The sequence below is a fragment of the Felis catus genome, chromosome C1 (genome assembly GCF_018350175.1).
Source record: "Felis catus isolate Fca126 chromosome C1, F.catus_Fca126_mat1.0, whole genome shotgun sequence".
Taxonomy (NCBI): Eukaryota; Metazoa; Chordata; class Mammalia; order Carnivora; family Felidae; genus Felis; species Felis catus.
Window position 1 is genome coordinate 46,407,573 of NC_058375.1, and position 16,513 is coordinate 46,424,085.

General features: G+C 44.3%; 1 protein-coding gene across 23 annotated transcripts in view; it reads right to left on the reverse strand.

Annotated features, from left to right (window-relative positions):
* DAB1 (DAB adaptor protein 1) overlaps window positions 1–16,513 on the reverse strand; it is a 1,138,205-nt gene that overhangs the window by 146,462 nt on the left and 975,230 nt on the right. The gene's annotated exons all lie outside the window — the stretch shown is intronic.

Genomic DNA, 16,513 nt, shown 5'->3' on the forward strand with positions numbered 1-16,513 from the left:
CCACAGGGCCAAGATTCGGTCTCTGGTTTCACTTCTGTTCTGAGAAAGTCAAATCACTGGACCAAGTAGAAAAGAATGGTAGTTCTCCTGGATGCAAAGTCTGGCTCTATCATTTTAAATCCAGAGGCAAATTACTTCTCTCTGAGCCTCTGTTTTCTCAGGCAAGAGGGGAAAAAAAAAAAAAAAAAAAAGAGTTACAAATAACCAACCCCAGTGGGGCATTAAGATAATTAAATCAGACAACATGTGTAAAGCACCCAGTACAGAGTTTGATACACGCTAGGTATTCAACAAGTAATAATCACCCACTGAGCTCATGTCTGACATTCTTGTTACAAGAGTATTAGCACTGAGCCTCTTTGGCATTTCCAGCATTTAATATGACTTTGGCCAGGGTCCAAGACCCTCTTACACCCAATTCCATGGGCTGTTTTATAGTGAGACTCCAGAGTAATTGCTTTGTATCAAGTAATGACCCAGGGACAATTATCAAAAAAATGGTTTTACAATATCTCTTCTGCTAACTCGTGTGTGTGTAGAAATTGGCTACTTGGTATGGTGCGCCCATATCCCGCAACAGCCCTTCTCAATAATTACTAACATAATATTTTGCTAAGACGTGTCAACCAGAAGTTCAAATACATCCATATAAAATAAGGACAGTAAAGTTACTGCTAACTGAGTGCTTCACGGGAGATGTTTTATAAACTTTATCCCCACTCTTCATAAAAACTCAACCATATCCATTTTGTAGACAATGAAGATGAAGGTCATAAAATTCAAGGAGCTTGTGCAAGTTCACATGGTCAGAAAAAGAGATGAATATACCGTAATTAAAATTTCTAATATCACCAAACTTTCATATAACTCATCAGAGTATGGGGCATTGCACATATGGTTCTTAAAACCTGGAGCGCCCTAGTCTCCTGATATTCATCTCCTGGAACATCATTAACTTGAACTTCCAATACCTCCTCCAACAAGCCTTCCATCATTGGTCAGAAACTCAGAGCTGAGCACATTAGAGCTAACTCAGCCTACTTCTCTCTATCTATATGATGTGCAAACTAAGGCCTTTCCATAATGTGGGGCTGAGAATTATTTCAGCTGAAAAGAGAGGGGGGAAGAAAACAGCAGCAATGATTAACCACTGCATAATGCTTTCCTACTGAAAGAAACACAACTTGCATTTCATTCATCGATTCAATCATCCCTTACTGAGCATCTCCTCCGTGCCAGACGCTATCAGTCTCTGCAACAAATGTATGAGACTCAGTCTGTGCCCCTATAAGCTCAAGAGTTTGGTGACCGAAAATAAAAAATGCGTAAATGTGCATTGCGCTGGTTGTGTAAGAAGGTATGGCTTTATTTGGCCATCCTCATTTCAAAGTATGGCTTTCTCACTTGAAAGCCAACTAACCTGTCTGCCGAGCTTCAGTTTCCTCATCTGACGGATGTTGGATAAAATATCCACCGTCAGATTCACTGCAAATAGTAACTTAGAGGAGACAGTGTGTGCAAAGCATGGATTCACACGGTGAGTGCTCAGAAAATGGCAGCTGTCACCACTATTACCAGCCCAGTGAATGAAGAAGAGAAGACAGAATGCTGAAGGAAGGAGAGCACAAAGGAATGTCTGCAGAACCAGACCCCTAATTTCCAGCTGGTGCTTTTTCCCCCTGTACCCTTGCTGACTCCTCGTATAGTAAAGCCTTTGAATTATAGTCCACAAAGCAGATATAACATATGCATAATTAGTCATGATCTGTAATTGACGTAAAAATTAAGGCCCAGGGTTCTGTGAGGGCAGATTGTCAGAGATTAAAGCTAAGAACAAAGAGGACATTTTCCAGGATAAACCCTGTGCAGACACCTACCCAAACAACAGGGCCAAGTACGACAAGTTACCTCTCCTTGCATTATCATGGGGTGTCGGGTAGGAGTGGCCTATGGCTTACTCTGTTTCTTGGGAAGGTTTTCTTACTCTATCACGAATACCATCTCAGCCTTTTCAACCCATGATATTATTTCAGTCACTAATCAAATCCCTTTTACTATGAGGGACTTCTCCAAGCTTTACTTATAATAACCATTCCAGGTACTATTTATCATGTTCTGTACAAAGCACGTTGTGTACACCAACTTGTTTGACCTTAGAAGTAACCCTAGAGGTATGTGCTTTTACCCAGGTTTAGTAAATGAGAATCTAAATGAAACATCTAAGAGGCCAAGTAACTTGTCCAAACTTACTCAGTGGGACCTGAATCCAGATATGTCTCATGCCAAAGCCCAGGCTCATGGTTTGCTTGTGTTCTGTGTTTTTGAAGCCTGTTCTCTTAACCACCATGATTAATTGCTTCTCACTCTACCTTACTTCCCCATCTTTATGTTATACACAAACTCATCTGGTCCAAATCTGTTGACACCCTATACACTGGCATCATCAAAATTCCACTGGAGAGACAGCTTGAAAATGGAACAGGGGCGCCTGGGTGGCTCAGTCGGTTACGCGTCCGACTTCAGCTCAGGTCACGATCTCGCGGCCCGTGAGATCGAGCCCCGCGTCGGGCTGTGAGCTGATGGCTCGGAGCCTGGAGCCTGCTTCCGATTCTGTGTCTCCCTCTCTCTCTGCCCCTCCCCCGTTCATGCTCTGTCTCTCTCTGTCTCAAAAATAAATAAACGTTAAAAAAAAAAATGGAACAAATAGCTTCCGGCCTCTACATCATGCCCCGCAAATTGTCCATGAGTCAGATACAAAGACAGCCTTAAGAAACATTTATCAAAGCACAGAGCTCTACCAAGGAGGGTGCTTCATAAGGAGACAGAGCCAGATCAGGTGAACAAGGGCAGAGATTAATAAGAAAATATTAGGCCATTTAGAGGAAAGTAGGGAGCCCAATTTAGATTAGGACCCAGGGCCAAGCTAATTTGTATGAAGGGCACTTATGCAGTAGATAATCCAGTTTCTCATTAAATGCTCCCCCATTAAAAGGGTAATTTTTCATGAGCACATCTTGAGCAAGGTCTCAGTTATATTAGTTAAGAAATAAATAACAGATATCAGAGCCATAAGGCTATTCCATCAGAGGCACATACGATTGGAGAGTGCTAGGGAAAGGGCCAGTCTTCACACATCACAAGTCATCGTGCATCCCCAGACTGTTTCGCTGAAAGCACCACTGACCATAGACGTCAGGATGGACAAAAGAAAGGACCTATGTTTAAGCGACATCATCATCGTCACTATCAATTATTGACCATTTACCATACCAGTCGCTGTGCCAAGATTTTACATGCAAACTCTCATTTAAGCCTCACACCTGCTCTTTAACTTACAGTCTGTCACCTGCCCTATTTTACAGAAGATAATGTCAATGACCAACACCAACAGCAGAGCCTGAATTTTTTAAATAACAGCTTTATTGAGATATAATTCCCATACCATTCAATTCAATCTCTACAAGAAGGCAACCTCGGCAACCACTCAACTAGTTTCAGCCTATATGGACTTGCCTATTTTGGAAGCAAACTGCATTTCATATAGATGGTAGCATACAATGTGTGGCCCTTTGTAACTAGCTTCTTTCTCTCATCATCACATTTTTAAGGTTCTTCCATGTTACAGCATGTGCCCGTACTTCATGTCTTTTTTGGGGGAGGGGGGGCTGAATAATATTCCATTGCATCAAGATACCACATCAGCTGATGGACATTTAGGCTGTTTCCATTTGGGGGCTATTATGAACAACGCTGCTGTGACACTGGTGTATCAGTTACTGTGTGGGCATAGTTTTCAATTCTTAGTATTATAACATTTCTCTCCTAGGTGCAATACTAGGTCATACGGTAACTCTATGTTTAAAGTTTTAAGAAACTATCAAAGTGTTTTCCCAAAGTGGCTGTACCAGTTTACAATCCCACCTGCAAAGTACGAGGGTTTCCGTTTCTCTACCAGATAGTCTTGCCAATATTTGTGTCTTTTTTGCTTTAGCTGTCCTCGTGGGTGTTCAGTGATATCACAGTTTTCTTTTTACATGCTCCTCAGGACTAATGACATCGAGCATCTTTTCTTGTGCTCAGTGTCCTTTTGCAAATCTTATCTGGAGAAATGTCTATTCAAATCTGACACAGTCAAATCCGGTAGCCTGAATTTGAACCTGAGTGTTATGAAAAATCTCATGCTTTTAACCATTAGGCTCTTTGGCCTCGGTTGACCTTGCACCATACTCTGTTATAGCCCTTTGACTTTTTACTTTGTGTCACAGCTATTTGTGTAGATGCCTCATGGAGCCTACAGTAAATTGGCAGCTGTCTTACTAAGTACATCCTAAACACACACACCATGCCTGATCTTCTCAGACCTTATCCCTCTTAATCTAGGGCTACTGGAAATACGCATAGTCATCATTCTATAAATGAAGAAACCAAGACCAGAGAGGTAACTAAAATTGCTGCAAGCTGAGCTGGGAATAGAATCTCATCCTGTCCCATTCCAAGACCTGAGATCTTCACTGGGAGGCAATAGGGTTTAATGGCCCAGAACCAGAGCTCTGTATTCAAAGGACTTGCATTCTGGTCCCCGCTCTCCCATCCACTCCCCTAATTGTGATGCGTTGGGCAAGTTCCCTTCCATGTCTGCCACAGTGTCTCTGTCTGTGTAGAGTAAATAATAACCATTGCTCCCCTACTGGGTCATTGGGTAGGTCAAAGAAACGACACATAGACAGCAATGTAGGACAGTGACTGACAGAGCTCAATCAAAACTGACCACTGTTACCTGGGTGATCATACTTCCAGTTTGTCTGGGGCAGTCCTGTATACACCTTTTGTCCTGATGCTATTATTCCTATCGTCCTATTACTCTCAAAATTATCCCAGTTTGGATAACAAATTGTGTGGTTATCCTAACTGTATCATCATCATTTGTATATGACACTGCCCTGGGGCATTCTTTGTGCTAGGCAATGTGCTACCTAGGTATGCAGAAAGAGTCTCCTCTCCCATTTGGGGGATGCCACATTTTAGAAAGGGACACAGATGGCTTTACAAAATATGACTGTGAATGTCATAGGGAGCTGAGGGGAAGAGAGATCACTTGTTTGGCGGGGAGGGAATTAGGAACAGCGGCAGAGGTAAAATGTCATTCGAGGAAGGCTTGGTGAGAAAGCAGGGTTCATCAAGCAGGTAAGTGAGGGAGAAACTTCCAGAAGAGAAAAAAGCATGATGATATTTGGGGGAAAGTGAGTCACTGGGTTAGTCTAGTCTGAGTGTTTCTCAGCCCTGGCTACGTTTTAGAATCACCTTGGGAACTTTTTACAGATTCTGGTTAGAATGGTTTTGGGTGAGCCTGGGCCCATTAATGTGCTCAGGAAGCACTGTGCTAGAGCACAGGCCTCGTGTGATGCAGGGCAAGGCTGTGGGGGCCTATTCCTGGAAGACCTGAAGCTTTGGACTCTGTTCTCTAGGCCACAGGAGCGCTTCATGACCCTGTCTGTTCTGAGGATTAGATGTAAATAACACTGGGGCAACATTGGGGGAAGTATAAGGCTCGCACTGATTGATGGATTGACCATGCATTCTTTAATTCACTCAGTCAATATATATTGAGTACCTACTATGTGTTCTTTTTTTTTTTTTAAAGCTTTTTTATTTATTTTGAGAGAGTTGGGGAGGGGCAAAGAGAGAAGGGGACAGAGGTTCCAAAGCAGGCTCTGTGGTGACAGCAGAGAGCCCAATGAGGGGCTCAAACCCTCGAACTGTGAGATCATGACCTGGGCCAAAGTCAGACGCTCATCTGACTAAGCCATCCAGGCGCCACCCCCCACCCCCACTATGTGTTCTAAGGTGCTAGAGACACAGCAGTGAACAAAACATAAGTACCCCTGCACTCATGGACATACCGCAGACATTTTTAATTCTAATCTAATGGAGAATCACCTGTAAAACAACAACAACGACCACCCCCCCCCCCAAAATCCCAAATCGCAGATTCCTAAATAGCATCTACTGAGACTCTGAGTCTAGTGGGAAGGACCCAGTAGTCTTTGAGGAAGACCTGTCTCCTGTATCTGGATCAACTCTGTCTGCTGGATCCCTTCCTAGAAACAGAAATTCAGAGTGGTCATACTGCCTAAACTGATACATCTAGGTCAGAGCCAGAGCCAGGATTTAAGAAAAGGTCTGCCTCAGTCCACAGAACCAGGATTTCCAGGGTTACGATTTTTATTTTTAACCACATGTCTCTCTTAGTAAAATATTTTTGAGCCTATAAATAAATTAAAAAAAGAGGTGTATTTCTGTATAATTTACCTACATGTAGTATAAACATGTACCACTTATAAACTACATATTAATATTATTAGAGCTCATCAGTCTTAAAATGTTTTAGTTTAGAACCAAATATAAATAGATGTCTCATAATTTCCCACATCCCCAGCAGATTATCTTGCATACCCTGGGGGTGTCTGCATCTCATAATGCTTTCTTCCTTGCATATTTCTCTGAGAAGTAACAATTTGAAAAGTCCTCAGGGAGTCACGGCAAGCCTACCATCATAATAAGCCATTTGGGTTTCCAAGAATGGTCCATTTCTAATTTCACAATGGACAACTGGTAACCCTAGGGGGAGATATCCTTCATGGACAGTGGGGGTAGGCAGGGTGCACATCCATTACTCTTAAGCATCTGGAGGCACCCGGGAGACGCCGGAGAGATGCCTCCAGGGTCACCCTCTAATCCCTGCCCCATGCTGCCTCCAAAGAGATCCAGCCCCAATGCCACCTCATCACCACACTACCACCCTTGAAATGTCATTGCCTTCAACCTGCCCACAACAGGTGGCCTCCTCTCCTCCCATCTCACTTCTGCTTAATCTCCAGTCCTACGGGCCAGGCTTCGCCATGCCCCTTGCCCATGTTATTTCCTCTTCTCTGACTTGCCTTGTCTACTTGATAAATGTTGCAAGTATACCTTCCAATCAAATACATCGTCTGCTCTGAGGGCTGGCACTTTTTTTTTTTAATAACTCCTCTTTTCCTAACCCCCATACCCCACTGACTAAAATGAACATCTTTAACGTATCTTATAAGGCACCTCTTGAACCCATCAACCTCACTTTCGACCCCTTTCTGCCATTTCTCTCACATTCTGGCCTTTATCCAGATCCTCCAACAGACTTGCTCTGTGCAACCTCATGCTATGCTCTGTAGGTTTGCACCTGCTGTTCTCTGGGCCTGGAAGGCATTTCCCAGCCCTGTCTTTCTTCACCCCCTGCCCCTCCTCTTCCACACCTGAGGTCTCAGCACAGCACCATGTGCCCAGGGGTCCTCTGATCCCAGAGGTCTATCCGCGAGATCCCCTCTGAGAGGCATCTGCAGTATTCTCCTGATAATCCCCTTGCATTCTTGCAACTAATGATCTCATTTGTAATAACCTGTTTAAATCCAGCCTTCTCCTTAGTCTGTAAACTCCAGAAAGTCAGAGACTGAACACAGTGTTCGACTTGTTGACCAAGGTACCAGAGCTCAGCATTTTCCTAACACATAGACACAAATTGTACAATATTCCCTCACAGCATCTGTCATGGCATCTATAGCACCTCATTGACTTTATCTTCCTGCCTCCTTCTCTGCACTTGGACTCCACCAGAGCAGGGGCTGGGGCGGATTCATCTGTGGTTTCTGAACCTAGCATGGTACCTGACACAGAGTGGACCCACAGTGCCCAGATCTCCTGAATAATTGAATAAATGAATGAATTTATTTCTTTATTCAAAAGAGGCAAGTAGACTCCTGGAGCCAGAATCACTATGGGGAAGTGTAAGGGGTCACTAAACACCCCTTCCATACAAACCCTATTTCAAAGCTATTCTGTGAGTGTGATGCACTTAGTCTCCAAGGAATAAAATCCCTAATGGGATAACGTAAATGTCACACCCATAGTTATTTTAACTGTTGCCTTTGCTTTGAGCCATTAAGGAAGAGCGTTTCTCAACCTCATCACAACCTGATCCCCTTATAACCCAGGAAATTCCTCTCCTCAGAATTTAAATCGAGGCAGTCCCCAGGGCACTGAGTAAATTCTGCGGTTTGAACAGCCCTCAAGGATGCCGTCAGGAAGAACACTGAGACCCTGTCTCGGAACAGAAGGCACTGCCAATGTGGAGGTCCCACACTGGGAATGACCTGGCAGAAGCTTCAACTACGAGGCACCTTTGTCAGAAGTCAGGATCCAGAGGAAGCAGGCAATTAGCATTTTTTAGGACAATGAGCCCGACAGCCCACAGAATCCACCAGAGTAATAAACGGTCTCTGTCTCCTGCTCCAGGCTGTTCACTAAAGACTGCTAATGGTCAAATAAAAGATATTTCACAGCCAAGATTATTTCTCTTTACCTCCCTCTTACCCTCATCACAGATTATAATGAGCACAGCCACAGAAACTCACACAAGAGCCAAGATAAGTGGTTTTTTTTTTCCCTAATGTGGTCAGCCTGGTTGTGAATTCCTTTAGCTTTTGACAGTTACAGTATTTCCCTGTCTAGCAGAGGTCAACTTCAACAAATTTCTTATACTGAGCTGAGTGTTCACTTCTATGTTTAGATACTTATACATCTAAGGAAGTGTCTCAGTCAGCTCTGTAACAAAAATACCACAGATGGGGTGGCTTAAACAACAGTTCTGGGGACTGAAAGTCCAAGATGAAGGTGGTCAGAGTGAGTGTGCTATCTCTCTTCCTTTTACAAGGGCACTAATTCCATTACAGGGGTGACCCTTGTGACTTAATCTAAACCTAATTACCTCCCCAAAGCCCCACTCCAATACCACCACATGGGGCATTAGGGCTTCAATGTATGAATTTCCTTGGGTGGATGGCTAGGGGGGAGGGTAAGACACCAACATGCAGTCTATAATGAGGGGGCCAGAATTTGGAAGGAGGAGTAAAAAGCTGGATGATACCTGAAGACAAGCCTGTCCAATTTTCATAAACTGTCTTAGTGAATAATCGTAACACCTTGGAGACAAACACTGCAACCCACTGGATGGGAGGAGGCTGGGGCACAGGAAGCGAAGTCACTGGCATAACGCCACACTGCCCGTGAGGGGCATGATGTCTAACTCTTGGGAGTCCAGTGGTGTTTTAGTAGCTCTGTAACTTTGTGTATATCCAATACTGGGAAAGTTATTTAACTTTTCTGAGTGTTAGCTTCTCCATCTCTAAAACACTATAGTTATCTGCACTCCTCTCTAGGACAGTTAGAAGGGTTATATGAAATAATACACATTTTCCTCTTTGCACACTCCCTGGCACATCAGTCATTCAGTAAATATTTACTGCCTTCCTCCTCCCCAAAGAATATATTTCACATTAAGCACCAGTGGCCCAAAGCTAACCCTAGCAAAGTCTATGGCAGTGGGAGTGATGCTCCCAGCTGTTTGGGAAATTTTTTTGGTTGCCTGGGAATAAGTGTGCAGTTAGGAACAGGATGTTCCTTCCTGAAGGCAACCGCAAAGATCAACTTATGAATTATTAACAAAATACCCAAACTGAGACATCCTCCCTCCTTCTGCATATCTATCTGAATCACCAGGCCATCCATCTTGATGATAAGAAAATTTCAAAGAGGTTCCCCCCTCCACCCCACCCCATCTAACATGATTCTATCCACTGCTGAAAGAGCTCTGTTGTCTGTTATGTTGTCCAATTTAAGAACAGATTGTGGGGGGAATTTCCGAGCCCAGCAGCAGAGATAACTTATTTTACTTAGAATTCTATCTTGCAATTATCCAGGTGTTGATTTGCAATGGACAAATAATTATGTATCCTGGCTGCGTAGGAGAGAATGCTGATTTTGTGTAATTAACTAGCTGGGTAGTGAGCAGAATAAGGAGAACAACACATTTAGGGGGCTGTTAAAATGTGCTTTTATGAACATGGTTGCTGTCATTATTGCTAAAAGGTAAACTAATTAAGGAGCTAAAATAATATTCAAGCTATTATTCATGCACACATTCCCTTAAAAAGATGTTCTTCATTGGTACTTCTGAAAAGAGCTCTCTATAAAGGGCATCTAGAATCCACCGGCATCTTTCTGTGTAAAGCCAAGTACTAAGATTCCAAAGATTCTAATTCGAAAGGCTGGGAATCTGCATTTTCAAAGACTGGCCTCTCTGACTCTGAGGCTGTGTCAGATTAGAGACAACTGCAGTATAAAGCAGGGTCCGTCAGTGACTCCGTATAGATGACCTGATCCTTACGTTCTGATGGTGGGTTCTTCTTTCCTTTCATTTGAGGTTTACTAGTACTCATTTCTCTCTCTCTCTCCCTTCCTTCCTTCCTTCCTTCCTTCCTTCCTTCCTTCCTTCCTTCCTTCCTTCCTTCCCACCCCTCCCTCCCTTCTTTCTCTTTCTTTTCTCTCTCTCCCTCCCTCTCTTTCCCTCCCTTCCTTCTTTCTTCTCTTTCTTTTTCTCTCTTCCTTTTCTTTCTTCCTTCCTTCCATCCCTCTCTCCCTGCCTTCCTTCCTTGCTTTCCTGTTGGAAAAAAGGGAGAAATTTCCTGTTTTTAAGATTGTAAAGATAATCTGTAATCTTCTGTGGTTGAGTCCTTTTGAACCCCTCCATGAAGACCAAGAAACTTTGTATATCCTGCTAATTTGGGCCTGTCTGGGACTAACCAGTCTGGCTTCTAATCTGCAGCTTTATTTTTACATGCCTGCTTACTGACAGCCTGAAGATGGCCCGTACCACTGGCCTTTCAGGTGACTTACGGCTAGGCTTCTGTCTTTTTCTTGGTGGCCAAGGGGCAAACTAGTGTGTGTTGCCACTAATATCAGACCGAGGCAGAGAACAGGCTTTAGAGGATGTGTTACGTCCTTCTTTATCACACCTTTATTCCTTACAGCGACTGAGAATGGTACAAGTTATTTGTCCCTTCTTACGGGGGACAATACTGAGGCTGCAAGAGGGTAAAGACGTGCCTAAGACAACAGGGCGAGGAAAAGGGAGAGCCAGGAGTGCCAAAAAATAAATCTAGTTAATCAGAAGAAGTTTTAAGGGAGAGATTCTGAAGATTTGGGCTGGCAAGAAGTAGGATCACAGAGGGCAGGGAAGGACACAAGTCTGAGTCCACAGCCACAGTTTTTATTTTCGTTTCTGTCACTTGCAACTGAAAGGGTCCTATCCTGGGTGTGGTGTGGCTTGGATGAAGGCAGAAGCTGAAGTAAAAAATACAACAGGCGTGGGGGCAGGGCAGGGAAATGAAAGAGGGGAGAACAGTGTCCAGGAGAGACCCGGGTTCTCAGAGGTTCTCAGAGGCTTTGACTTTCAGAAGCCTCTCAGCTGACAGCAAGTTATTTCACCTCTCTGCAAATGAGGATGTTAACACTCATCTTGTAGGATTATTGTAAGAACTAAATGCCATCACATATTTGAAGCACCCAACATGGGTGGGTCGGGCAGCCCCTGGCCAGTATCATGTGATGACAACATTTTCACCCCTTTCCTGTGAACTGCAGTCTACAGGTAGTACGTCTCCCAGACCCAGTTTTAGGTGGTGACATACTGGCTCAGGAAGGCTCTTGGGTGAGTTGCTCTCAGGGAATTGCCTTCCGCCCAAGAGAGTCACCTCACCCACAGCTGTATTCCCCTCACCTCACTCCCTGGCGTGTTTTGCTTTGTAACGCTCGCAAACTTCTGTGACTCTACAGAAGTACGACTTTTAAAGAGCCTGAAAGTTCTTTAGAAGCATTTAAATACAGATTTCAGTATTTCTTTGAGCACCTGAATGGCCTAAAGTTCTGAGTTTTATTACTTGATGGTGTCAGAAACGATGCTTTCATTTCATCAGGGTGTTGGGGGAGGAAAAAAAAATAGTAATTTTCTCTACCTTTATAGGTTCTTGGCTGAGACCTTCCTGGAATAAAAGAGAGATTAGCAGCAGAAAAACAAACACAAGTTCAATAACATGTACACCTCGTGTAGTCGTGGGAGAGACCCAAAAAACTGAGTAACTCTCACCTCACTCCCCACTGCCCCTGTAGCTCACGTCCAGTCAAGGACAGAGTGATTAGATGGGTGGGGGTAAAAGTCCAAGGCCCAAGCCTTGCCTTGCCGACTTGCCTCAAGGCCAAAGGACAAAGCAGAGCTGCATGCCCTTGGCTGCAGCTGTACCACAGCCTAGCCCCAGGCTCTGCTGAGTCCTGTACCTGCACTCCCCATCGGGGCTGATTCTGGGGGCATTCCCCAATAAGCCTTCTAGAGCAAATCTCGGTCTCTGCCATTGGTTTCCTCGGAACTTCATCAAAGCCCACACAAAATCAATGCATTTGAGAAAGAGCGTTCTGAAAGACGGGGGGTTGGGAGGGTCTTGGCATGGAGAGGCAAACCGGCAAGTGCCTGCAATAGTCCGACAGAGAGAGTAGGAGGGCTCTGGAACAGCATCCAGGGCTCACGTTACTAGAAACAGATATTGATGTTCCATGAGACTCAGCCTAATCAAGAAGGTGAGTCTAGGGCTAATACCCTCTCACCAGATGCATCTCAAAGGCCCTCGGCAAAAGCGTTGAGTGTTTGCCAGCCGCTGTTGCACCTGAGTCTGCAGAGGCGAGTGGAGTGGCCGGCCACCCAAGGGCATCCTCACCACCACCGGCACTGGGAGGTACTGAGGGGTTTGCTCTTCTGAAATCCACAACTTGCCCTCCGCCCCTTTGGCAAATGCACCTCATAGCACATACCAGGGAGGCATTTACAAAATGCTGGAAGCTGATGACAAGTGAAGACGACTTTGTTGTCAAGTGAAAAATAACAGATGCATTTTTAAACCTTTTCTATTTTCATTCTTTAAAACAACTGTTTTTTTTTCCCTTTCTAATTACAAAGTGACACATGCTCAAACCTTAAAATCTGGAAAATGCAGGAGAGAAAATAAAGGGGAAAGTCACCCATGATGCATTCCAGGGATATCTACGGTTTCATTGGAGTACATACTCTTCAAAACTTTCCGAAGTGTACACGCACACACGAACACATACATTTCTCAAAAAAAAAATGTATTCATGCTGTAAATCTGTAGCTTGCTTCTTTCATTTGGCAGTGCATTATATATTTTCTCCCATATTGATATTTTTTGTAACACGATTCTTAGTGGCTGCATGTCTCATCATATGGATGCATCCGTGATTCATCGACTCAATCTCCTATCATCAGATGGTTATGTTTCCAGTTAAAAACAGTGCAAACAAATACGATATTGAGAATTCCTCATAAAGACAGTAGAAAGATGGATTTTCCCTGCGAGAATGCCTCCATGGAGTCTTTCTACACATATCAGAGTGGATGCTTCTTTATGTCCCCCTCCCCTTGTTCCATCCCAGAGAAGTGTGGGCTCGCAATAGACAAATGTGTGGAAACACCTGCAAAATTGACCTCTCCCACTGTCTTTCTTTGGGAGCAACATAGGAGGGCGAAGGAAGGTTGTCTGCATGCTTTGGATTACAAAAGAATCCTTGTAAGCTCTGGACATGGTGCCCACGGAAAGCCGAGCCACCGCGAGCAAAGAAGTGAGAAGCAGGAGAATTGGATTTATTCCGAGGTCACAGGGCAGCACGCAGCAGCCGGACCCCGGGGCTGGAGTTCTCACCCAATGTGCCTGAGCACTCGTAATGCGAAAGCCTGCTCTTGGACCTAGACAGAGGTTAATTAAACCACAGCCGGACAAGGGTTTCTATTTTCACATGCAGCCTGCAATTGGCCAGGAACTTCCTTCTGCAGCAGCTACAACTTTTGTGGGGTCATCTCCATTAGAAAAACACAAGAGGATTTAATTGGGTGCCTCTGCTGCCAACTTGTTTGCAGACTATTTTTTAAGGGAGATTATTTTGGTCCTGGTATATTCTGGGACGAGCAAGGCTCATGCTTTATCTTCCACCTGCCTTCTGAACAAGAGGGCTGTGTATACTATCGACTGATTAAATTATTTCTTTAGAGCACAAAGAAGTATTTGTGATGAAGACAACAGAGAGGGCAAATCAATTATTTACCGAGAAGGCTGCAGTATAAATTACATTTGATTAAACTCAGAGATAGATCTCGGTGATGGAGGTTTTAAGTGGAATGTGCAGGAACAGACAGTGACTAAGTGCCCCCCGACATCACTAGTAATGAATGCAAGGGCAGGGGCCCAGCCCTGACACCCTTGTGTTTCTAACAGAGTCAGCCTAATATTTGTCCATGCCACAAACACGTGTTGAATGCCTACGATGTAGCACTGGCCCCAGAGCCAGAGTACAGTCAGGAACAAGAGAGAGAAAACAAAGTCCCTGTTCTCCTGGAGCTTCTGATCGAAAAGGGGAAGGAAGATAATAAGCCAGTAAATAAATTATGAACAAGATGGGTGCAGATAGTGAAAAGTGTTATGAAGATGATAAAACAGTCTGATGAAATGAAGAGTGACGGGAAGGATTCGTGGGCTGGCCCAGGAAGGCATTTCTGTAAGAAATGACATTTGGAAGGAGCCGCGAACAACAAGAAAAGGGCAGTCATGCCAGGAGGGAATGTGTTTGGCCTGTTTACAAAACAGAGAGAAGCCAGTGTGATGGGAGCAGAGCAGTCTAGCGGGAGGAGGTGGGAAGTGGCTGCAAAGAAGAGGGAGTGAGGGCTCCTTCCTGTGCTGCCTTAGAAGGCAGGGCAAGCACTGGGGATCTGGTTCCAGGGCCATCAGAGGCAACTGGGGGCCATCAGGCAGGCTCGTGACTCACCTGTTGTAAAAATTTCTCTGAACGCCCTGCAGCAAAAGGGGGCAGAGTCGAAGCCAGAGTTCCTGTGTGGTCCAGGAGAGAGACGGGATGAGAATGATGGCAGCAGACAGGGAGGAGGGGTGCTGAATCAAGATACACCACGGAGGACTGGCGGATAGGGCTTACTCGCAGACTGTCCATGTAAGAAGCAGGAAAAGGAAGGAAGTAAGCGCAACAGCTGAGTTGTGGCATCAGGACCTGAGCGGGAGGCAGTCACCTCCTGATACCAAGTCCTCCTAATCAGCGATGGCCACAGAGCCACTGGAACCTGGTAACTTAACGTTCAAGGCCTTTCAAATCCCAGCTGTGTGCAGGGCGTGTGGGATTTAGGAAATGCGACCTCCCAGTGCCTGCTCCACCACGAGGGCTCCGGTCCCAACTAAGTCACTGTAAATTCCTTATTTACAACACGAAATAGACAAGACCTACCCTGAAGTCTGCAAATGAAATAAGGAAGTGGGAAAGTGAGAGGGGCCCTCTCTGGTAAACAGGTGCCCTACCCAGAGAACTGGTGCTCTTGTAAGTTCCTTTCCCTCCAGTTTAAATTTGGCACCAGAGTTCAGACTGAACTGCTTGAAAAGTCATGGTTTCTTCTCAAGTATGATTTTTCTCATACAAAAGGGGCACTTTTTTTTTTTTTTTTTTTTTTTTACTTTTTCATTGGTTCTGTATTGTTGCTATCTCACTGAGAGCCAAGACCTTGTCTGATTCATCAAGAGTACACCCCTTCTGAAATGTTTGCCCGGTCTCAGTGATTAAGCCCCAGCTGACTGCCCTTCCCCACATAGCATGTCCTCACAGTGGCTGCATTTACACATTATAACCCCACCCTCAAGGCCTCTTATGGTTAAACTGGATGGGACACTTGGTCCAAGCCAGGTTGGTCAGAGCCTCATTCTTGGGAAATGAAAACTGAAGCACGGGTAGGAGTCAGTTTGTCCTTGTGGCCAGAATCATATCATGGGACATCAGAATTCTGGGTAGCCATCTTTCCCTGCCTGAATAAGAAAAAGGCAATCTTATAAAAAAAAAAAAAAAAAAAAAAGCAAAGGGAAAAGATATTCTGGAAGAAGTGACCACAGAGAGAAAGTACTCTTGGGGTCCTTACTGATTCCAGATCCCTGGGTCATCTTTCCAGAGACCCAGCTCACACATCCTCTTCCTTAAATTCCATGAGACACCTCTGAGTCCTTATTGATATGTCCCTCTGTTATGTTTAAGTCCATTCAAGTTGACTTCTGTTACTTATAACTAGAAGGCTTTCATTAATCATGGGTGTGAATTTCTGTCTGTCTGGCTCTTTGCCCACTGCTGGTGGCAGGGACACAGTCACCAAACGGTTGCTGAGGAGAAAAGATGTGAATGGCTGCACCCAGCTTGCTGCCCCAGAAATTCTTGCTTTATGCTCAGTTTTCTCTCCCCAGCTTCCTATCTGCTAATAATGCCACAAAAAAAGAAAGAATTTGGGTTTAGATGATTTCCCTCCCACTTTTATCACTAAGATCTCAGACCTCAACAGTCCAATTTTTGTAGCTTATCTACTTGAATGGCTTAGCTTTCAATGAATTTAACATATACGAGTGAATTATTTCCTAAACAATTTCTTTTGGTCCCTTTTCTGCCAAAAAAAAAAAAAAAAAAAAAAACACAGACAGGTCTTTTTTGCTCAGATAACAAAAGCATGAATACCTACACAGCCTTGCTGATTTCAACAAAGCACCTC